The following is a 9907-nucleotide window of genomic DNA, read 5'->3' on the forward strand; positions in this document are numbered from 1 at the left end:
CTCAGCTCTTTCCTTCTCTTCTCTTTCCCAGCTCTTTCTCTTTCCTAGCTCTCATTCCCAGGCCTTTCCCAACCATGTGGAGGGCCAAAGTGGCCTGGTGCCAGCCAGAAGGATGAATAAACTTACCCCTTACCTGAATACCACGTGTGTGGTGCTGTTCTTACTCAGCTATTTCTTTTTAAAAACCTAACAATTTGTAAAATAAACCTTAACCTAACTGGCATATATGTGTAGTATTGGGTCTAGTCATATCTGTCATTTCAGGAATCCACTGGTGGTCTTAGAATATGGCCTTGTGGATAATGAGAATACTGGACTGCTGGCATTGCTGGATCTTTCTTGGGTGATATACCCTGTGGGAACTAAGAGCACTGGAACACACTGAAAGTTTGAGATCTACCCTCTGTTTTCCACAAGTGCAAAAATAGCAACTGTGCAACTGCTTTCTCTATTTAAAAAGGTGTGTGTGGGGGGTGACAAGTAATCTCTGAGCTGATTGGCTGAAGTGCACCATGCGTCTGCAGTCAGATGTCAGGCTCTCTAAATGACAAAGCAAGCAAGAAAAGTACTCTCCTGACTGCCCCAGGGCTGTTCTGTGCAAGGGGGAAAGTAGCCACAGGTGGCTATGAAGGTCTGGAAATGTGGCTTGTTGAAGGCAGATGTTCAATATGTACAAATCTCACACTGGATCTCAAAGAATGCATCCAAAAAGTATATAAAATATGCCAAATACATTTAATATAAAATATAAACAATAAAACATAGAGTAAATATGAATAGTAAATATAAAATACTTTATGTTGCTTACCTATTGAAAGGTTCGTATTTTGACTCCATGGGGGTAAATGTTGTATTAATAAAATTAATTTTACTAGGATATTAATTTTGTGAATAATATTTTTACTCATGATATATTAGCACAATTAATTCCATTCATTCAAAGTGCAGGTACTTAAAGTTCTATTGTTTGATAGGTAGTGCTCAGTATATGACACCTCAGAGAGGAGGTTCCAGAAGAATACTTTCTTTGTTACTTTCTCTTGCTTCCTTGTGTTTCTTCCCTCATCCCTTTAACACAAACTGGGGAAATGGAAGTATTAATCCTTTTCTTCAAAGGTAGCCACAAAATCTAAAATTATTACCCTTTCTCTTTTTTTCTGTAAGACATGGCAATAGAAGATTTCTCTGACTCTCTTTGTCTAACTCTAGCTCATACGACCATTTCCAGAAAGCATCCTGCTCCACCCCAGAAAAAAGGAAAGCTACACAGAAGGGGGAAAAAAAGAGTTGAGTTTCTTGCTACTGATTGGGAGTCTGAGTTTCAAGTCTACTGATTGGGAGTCTTTCTTCACCCAATCACATTTCTACACATTTGTTCATGCTTCATCAAACCTAAGCAGAAAAACAATGGATAGGCTACACTGGACGCTGGTGGCTCACACCTATAATTCTAGCTACTCAAGAAGGCTGAGATCTGAGGATTGAGGCTCAAAACTAGCCTGGGCAGGAAAATCAATGGGACTCTTAACTCCACTAAACCATATATATATAGTAGATCTGTGGCTCAAGTGGTAGAGTGCCTTGAACAAAAGAAGCTCAGGGACAATGCCCAGGCCCTGAGTTCAAACCCCAGGACAGCACCATATAACAATAACAATAACAACAACAATAATAATAAACTACTACTACTAATAAAATAGTCCATCCTAAGTCTTGATGGGAAAGAATCCTCTCTTTTTCTGTTCCTCTAGTAACATTTTATTTTAACAAACTGGATTTTCAATTGGCATCTGAAACTTAAAGTGTCCACAGCTGAAGTCTAGATCTTTTATCCTCTCTATTCCCCATCCTAAGGGATGATCTCAGTAAGCAGTTAATTTGAAGTAATCCTAGACTTCTCCTTTTCACATCCTCATATCCAACCCAGCAGCACATTCTTTCAGGTCAACCATCAAAATAATGATGTAGCCTCAAATAAGGAGCATCAGATAATTTCATTATTTTAATCTCCTTACAGAAAAAAGGAAGGGGAAAGTTAGGGTGATACTTTTAGGTTTCATGGCTAACTTTAGGTTTTCAAATAATAGTTTTTGGGATTGAACATGGGAGGAATTCTAGTCTTTCAATTTGTGTTAGGAGAGAGATGGAGTGTGAGCAACAAAAGACAGGGAGAAAAATGAATCACTGACTTTTCCTCTGAAGCCTTATCTCTGGGGCATCATTTCCTGAGCCCTAGCAATACTAATCAAACAACAGAACTTATCCAGGATGTTTTGGATTGCATCTAAAAGGCCCCCCCATAGGGCCCCCCCATTGAAAAGTTGGTACAACACTATTTAGAAGTAGAGTCTGGGTGGGGTGATTGGATTATGGGGGCCTCAGACTTCATCAGGGGATGAATAAACTTTAGGACTAAGACCTAGATTGAAACCTCTGAAAATATGAGCCCACATAAATCCCTCCTCCTGAAGTAGATCTCTGGCATTTTGTCATAGCAAAGCTAACCCACTTATTATCCACAACTCAACCACTCCTCTCCACACAAAGGCAGGTTTGCCAGGGCATAAGCCATCCTAGGGATTCCCTTCAATTACTGTGACCATTGCCAAGCTATCCGTAGTGGTGTCTGAAGCCCAGTATATAGTAACTCCTGCCACATGGGATTGTTATTCTTCTAAAACACCCCATCAACATTCCCACCATCAAAGGCCTCTTCCCCAAAACACTCTGGCCAACAGCCATGCCCAGCCTTTGCTCCACTCCTCAGCTGTCTTTTTCAAGTGACCAGCTGATAAAATCTGTCATTGTCCTCTCTAGATACTCCCTCTGACCCTTTACTGTTCTCTATCACACATACCATCAGGTGACATAGTATCCCTTCTACTCACAGTGTATTTTCCATCCTCACCCTCAAATAAAAGATCGGCTCCACAGAGGTGCGTGTTCAATTTCACTTGAGGCTGTCTCTTCCATTCCTGAAGCGGCGGCTGGCACATCGTGGGTGAATGGAATTTTCAGAGGAGGAAAATGACATTTAAAAAAAAATGACATTTAAAAAAAGTTCAGTGTTAGCTCAAGGGACTCATAAGATCAGGAGGCAAGATTAGAACACAGGTCTGCTCACTCCTGAGGCCTGGCTCATTCCTCTCTCTAACTGGTCCAGAAAGATCCGGCCATAAGAGCAGGCTAGCAGTGAGTGGTCCATCCTGGTGAGAGGCCCGGCAAGGTCTGAATATAAAAACAAACCAAAATGACCTGGCAGGATTGCTGACAGTTCCTGAGATGCAGGATCTGTCCATTTTGAGACTAGCTTTATCTAGTTTCCTTTCAGCTGTGGCTTTCTGGGATCATGGATGCACCAGATGCCCATATCACTAGGTTCCCATACAAATTAGGAAATGAAAAATGCCAGATGATTCTGACAGACTCGTTCCCCCATGGGAAATCAACTGCCAGGAACCCGGAGGTAACAAAAGGAAAGTGTGTGCATGGCCAATGGCTTGCTCTACCAGCAAACCCAGGACCCAGGCCACAGTTTGTTCACAGTTTTGATGGGGATGAGATGTTCTCCCGGGCAGATCATGCTACCGATGGCCAAGCAAGCCTTGAGCTTGGGCCTTGTCTTTCTTAGCAGAGCCCTGGGGGTTATATTTTGGACGTTAGGGTACTAGCCAGCCTTTCTGGGCAGGTCTTCTGATTAATGATGAGTCCTCCCCAGGGTGGTTTCCATATATGTTTGAGCCCTGGAGGGGTTCCAGGGCTTCTGGAAGCTTCTGCCTGCCTGCCACTGGTCAGTTTGGAGAGTGAGGAGAGCCTCCTATCAAAATGGAGCCAAATGTGGTCTTGGGGGACTGGGCCAAGAATGTCTCCAAGAGGCTGATGGTTATTTCTTCCTGCCTTCCCTGGAATCAGCACCAATTTGCCTAAGAGTGGTGAGAAAGGAGGCTGGAAAGGCTTCAGTGTGGTCTTGCCACAGGGAAATCTCTGACTTCTCCGGGGGAGATATGGGTTCAGGAGCTGACTCTGGTCTAGCTGGAGGATTGATAAACTCCCACCCCTGACAGGAGGAGGAGGGGGGAGGAGGAACAGGGGAAGGGGGGAGGAAGTGCCTATCTTTGCCTCCTCATGCCTTGAGCATGCCACAAATGAGCCTCAAAGCTGGAGGATGTAGGCACTCCTGAATGCCAATGCTTACTCTCTCATTTACTACATGTGAGACCTTGGGGAATTCAGAGCCACTGCTGGGGTGCTTTCAAAGAGGGTTTTTAGTGTATCTGCTCTTCTGGGAGATGAGGCGGACCAAGTAAGTGGAAACACTCAGCCCAAGCCAGTAGGTGTTCAACGCCTGTGACTTCTTTTCTTTCCTTTTGTTGCTAGGTTATATTGCCAAAACTGGAAACAGCTTAGTGAGCAAGAAATAGACAGTACCCCCTCCTCCCACACCCCTGATCACCAGTAGCAGCAATGTGATCTTCTCACATCCTGCTGGCAGGATGCCAAATCCTTGCCTAGCTAGCCTGCTCATTCACTTGGAATTCATCAGGCTCTGCATCCCTCTTAGGTACAATGTTTCCCAGAGAAACTAAGTAGCAACAAACTCTATTGTCTTCTGTCAAAACAAACTATTAGTAGGATCTTACTAATAGTGTGTGTCTGTTTAAAGTAGCTGTGAGCCTGTAATCCTGGCTACTCAAGAGTCTGAGATCTGAGGATCTGAGATTCTGAGCCTGTGATCACAGCTGGACCCTTGAACTTCAGGTGTTGCCTGGGAACGGGGCCTTTATTTACACTGAGCAGTAAACATGCCTGCCTCCCTGGCCAGAGCGAGATGTGGGCTTTACCTTCTAAGACTGTTCGCTTTACAAATACCCCTGGACAATTGCTCTGGAAGACAGGCAAGATGGGAAAATCACAGAAGACTCATGAGAATTGTTTTAGTTTTTTTTTAACTGATCTGTCTCTGTCTGCCTGTCTGTCTCTCCCTCCCTCGTAATTTTTGTTTTTGTTGGTCATGGCTTGAACTCAGGACCTGGGTGCTGTCCCTGAGATTTTTCACTCAAGATTAGCACTCTACCACTTTGAGCCACAGCACCACTTCTGGTTTTCTGGTGGTTCATTGGGCATAAGAATCTCACAGAGTTTGTTTTTCAACATAGTGTCTTCTACATCTCATTGTTGCAATGGGTCAACCTGTATCCCCATTTAAACATTTTGTTTTTTCCCTTCTCCTCCCCAAATTATACAAACATTAAATACAATGAAAACAGGGGTTATACCGTGGGGGAGGAACATACAAAGCAACAAAAAAAATCTCATGGTACCTTATAAATATGTTAGAAACAATAGCAAGAAAGAAAAAACCACTTGTATCCCTATCTTGGGGTTCATTTCGCTTAACATCATGTTATATGGTCATAAGTATATAGCTTTTGAGCTTTTCTGCTTGTCCCAGACATATACTAGTTATTGCAAATAAGGGCAACCATGGGACCTATGTTTCTTTGGGCCTGGCTTACTTCACTTAATATAATTTTTTCAAGTCTTTCTATTTCCTAACAAATGGGGCCATGCTATTCTTTCTGATGGAGACATAGAATTCCATTGTATGGGGAGGGTTAGAAAGGAGGAGTGTAGCTGTGGAGGTGGGAGGGAAGGGATGGTAGGGGAGAAACAAAGGAGGAGGCAACAATGCTTGATAAGTAATATACTCATTACCTTGCTCATGTAACCCCTCTGTACAGTATTTTCACAATAAAAAACATTAAAAAAAAAGAGTCACAGACTTTCCTGCCCAGGCTGGCTTTGAACTGCAAGCCTCAGATCTCAACTTCCTGAGTAGCTAGGATTACAGGTGTGAGCCATCAGTGCCGAGCCATGATTTTTTTTATTGTTATTACAAAGGTGATGAACAGAGGGGTTAAGTCAGATAAAGAGCACATTTCTGTTTGGACAATGCCACCTCTAAGGCCCTCTGCTCTCTCCCAGTTTTTCTCTTCCATCCCCACCCACATAGTGTCTAGTGAGTAGCACTGGTATATTTGTTCGCCCTTTGTCTTCTCCTCCTTTTCTGTGGAGAATTGTTTTCTCACACTTATGGATACATTAGCAATTTCATGTTATCACTTTGAAGGTTCAGGTTGTGATTGCCTGACTCTAGTTTCAACTACCTATTTCCAAAAGGATTTCATTGAACACAGAAGCTAATTAGAATATGTTAAAGCAAGAACTGTTTTTCCCCTGTAGAGGAACAACGCTAACATTGTTACCAATGAGAATGGTTGTTCTTTGTCCTATTAAAGATGACAGATGCTGTATTATGGCTGATGTGGATAAGGAAAATCACTGAAGAAAATATCTACTGCGAAAGCTTATCTTAATATTCATGAAATGAATCAAGAGAGCCTATAATTGCCTCTCTTTCCAACAAGAAAAAAATAAGAAAACATTTTATATGGGTGCAATGGCTCACACTTGTCATCTTAGCCACTCAGGAGGCTAAAATCAGGAGGATCACAGTTTGAGGTTAGGGCCTAAAGTTCACGAGACCTCTTCTGAAGCCACAGCCAGTCCCAGTGGTACATATCCCTCATCCCACCTATGTGGGAAGTGGAGGTTGGCAAGAGCAAGATTCTAGGACAGCCCTGGGAATAATGGTTATGAGACTCCATCTCAATGGAATAAGCTAGGCCTGGTGGTGCATGCCTGTCTCCTTGTCTATTATAGGAGGTGTGTGGGTCAGGCAAAAAGATTGAGACTTTATCTCTAAATAACTAGTGTAAAAATGGCTGATGGTATGGTTCTATGGTAGAGTGCCAATGTAGCAAGTCCAAAGCTCTAAGTTCAAACCCTAGGACCACCAAAAAGCATTTTTATTCTGGACCAGGCATGGTGGTACATGCATATAACCCTAACTAGGGTGGAACTGAAGATTGGAAGATTGCATCCAAGGCCCAGACAAAAAGCACATGACCCTACCTGCAAAATAAAAGTTAGGGACTGGGAAGGTGGCTCAGTGGTAGAGTGCTTGCCTTGCATGCCTGAGGCCCTGGGTTCGATTCCTCAGCACCACATAAGCAGAAAAAGCCAGAAGTGGTGCTGTGGCTCAAGTGGTAGTGCATTAGCCTTGAGCTGAAGAGCTGAGGGACGGTGCCCAGGCCCAGAGTTCAGGTCCCATGGCCGACAAAAAAAAAGTGATAAGGACTGGGGATGTGGCTCAAGTATGATGTCCTGAGTTCAAACATCAATATTGCCAAATGAAGTTCTGCAAGCCAAAGAAGAGTTTGTAATGCAGGACTTATCAGGGCTGTAAATAAATATGCATCATGAATCCTGATGAGGGGTGTGGAATATAGTATTCCCCAAACCAAGTTGCAAGCTGCTTTGAAATGGCTCAGTAAGGGAATGCCTCTCCTCTCTGTCTCTCTTTTCCTCTGTCCCTGTCACTGGCAATAGATGGAGGGTAAAGGTACTGTAGGACCATAATGACTGAGTAGTCAGCCTGCTCCAGACTTCTCATGGGTAGCAGCTGACATGAATAGATAGCTTCTTGCTTCCTTGATGAAATGCAGATGATTATATCCATCATTGACTGAAATCTACAGAGAATAATGTGTATTCTAAGATCTGTGGGTAACATTTTAGCAATAAACAAATTCTAAATGATAATCTGTCCCAACTCCTTCATTTTCAGTTGAGGACTGAGGACAAAAAAGATATTAAGACACTTGTCCTGGATCACACTGTTCATCTATGAAATGTCTGGAATCTAGGTCTCATCCACACCAGAACATGTTCTTTTCACAGAAGTGGTCATGAATACAGATAGGAAAAGCTAGTCTTTCTTATTGTTGTCTCTAGAGATGAAAGCAAGAATGAATCCAGGAAATTAAGAAAGGAATGGTACAAAGATTAAAGAGGTGCATTATATGTCATTGTGTGTGTGTGTGCGTGTGCGTGCTCATATGTGCACATGTATGTGCCAGTAGTGGGGCTTGAATTTAGGACTCAGGACCTGCATGCTACTGCTTAGCTTTTTCCCCTCAAGACTGGTGCTCTACCACTTGAGTCACAGATCCATTCTTAGCTTTTTGGTAGTTAAGTGGAGAAAAGAGTCCCAGGTCTTTCCTGGCTTTGAACCATAATCCTCAGATCTCAGCCTCCTCAGTTGCTAGGATTATAGGCCTGAACCACGGGCACCTGGTATTAAACACAGAAGTTCTAAACTATTGTCTTTAGAATAATTCAATAGCATCAGTCATTTGCTGTCTGAATGAGTGAATACAAGCCAAGTTCTTAAAAGAGTGGTGACAGACACTCAACAACAAGCATGGCGTAACAGTGGCTACTCCTTTGCAAGTTGTTGTTTGCTTCTGATAGAGAATTTTCTGTTCTTACTCTCCATGGACAGAGCCCATGGGGGCCCTTCTGGCTTAATCGATGGCAGAGACGAGTAGGGTTGAATCAGACAACACCCGCCAGTGTTGCAACTCAGCAGCAGACACTGCCTGCCAGTGTTGCAGTTCTACTGCCAATGCTGCGGAGCCTCATTGGGTTCTTGTCTCAGGAATCTGACAAATGAAGTCCAGTACAATGGAGGATGAGTGTGAAGAACTTCACTCGGAAGAGAAGTTTCTAACTCGAAGACCTCTGCTGCTGCTGTGCTCTCTGTCCCTCGTGTTAGCTGTCCACTTTCTTTCCTTTAGGTGGATGTCTCTGTGTCTCTCTTCCCAGTGGCCCTGAGTCAAAGGATCCTTATACCCTGGGCTGTGTTCTGATCTGTTGTTCTATTTTAATTTTGGAAGATAATACCTTTTTTGGTTAAGTCCTACATCATTCTAATGGGTTGTGAAGTTCTAATCAGATCCCTTCTGCCAACGCTCTCCCCAAGGTCACTTGAAGGTTATTAAAACTAGAAGGGGTGAGGAAGGGTAGAAACAATGCCTCTGGTTTGGGCCTGCTAGGCCAGGATGCTGTCCCTGGGGCCTGGGTCTTAACTAATTTACTCTTATCATTGTTAAAAATACTCTTTTGCCCAACATTCTAAACTCTAGACAAACTGCCCCTAAATGACTGCCAAATGATTTCTTTAAACTCACAGAACATCTGGTTACCTTCACAATGTATAACTTTTCTCATCACCTGGTGACCTTCAGCTAACATCCTAACACCTAGCATTTCTTATCTTTAATTCTGTGTATCAAATAACCCAAAGTATATCAAATTGCTATGAAAGCTTGCAGAAAAGTAGAATGTCTGTTTAAATAAAATATAGGAACTACCTTAAGAAGTCAAAATCTATTTGCAGTGTTTCTACCAGAGGGGGGGAAATGGAGACAGGAACTTGGGATGTGAAAGACCCTACTTAGCATGTAGACTCCTGGGACACTTCTCAGTCTTCTTCCCTTCCCTCCCTACTAAGACCCTTCCACATACCCATACCTGAGTGATTTTTTTCCTTTCTATAGGAAAAAAACTGTTTTCTGTCAACTCTGTTGCTATACTTTTGCAATGAGTGAGCAATTTAGTTCAATTATTTAACATATATTGACAGGATGGCTGGTGATTTAACTCAGCTCTGACAGTGTATGCCCAGAGATGGCCCTGGACCCCACGTCCCTGAAGACAGCTCCACCACACCCCAATCTCGAATACCAGTCCTAAGTGACAAATTCCCAAGCTTCCCATTCATCCTGTAGAACTTGAAGACAAACTTCAGCTTCTGACAGCCTTCTTGTCCAGCTCAGTCATTTGCTAGAATGGTCTACAGAACTTAGGAAAAGAGTTTACTTTCTGATGATTGATTTATTGAAAAATTGTCTATCTATCTATCTATCTATCTATCTATCTATCTATCTATCTATCTATCTATCTATCTATCTATCTATCTATCTATCTATCTATCTATCCA

The sequence above is a fragment of the Dipodomys ordii genome, unplaced genomic scaffold, assembly GCF_000151885.1.
Source record: "Dipodomys ordii isolate 6190 unplaced genomic scaffold, Dord_2.0 Scaffold39, whole genome shotgun sequence".
In the NCBI taxonomy this organism is placed as follows: Eukaryota; Metazoa; Chordata; class Mammalia; order Rodentia; family Heteromyidae; genus Dipodomys; species Dipodomys ordii.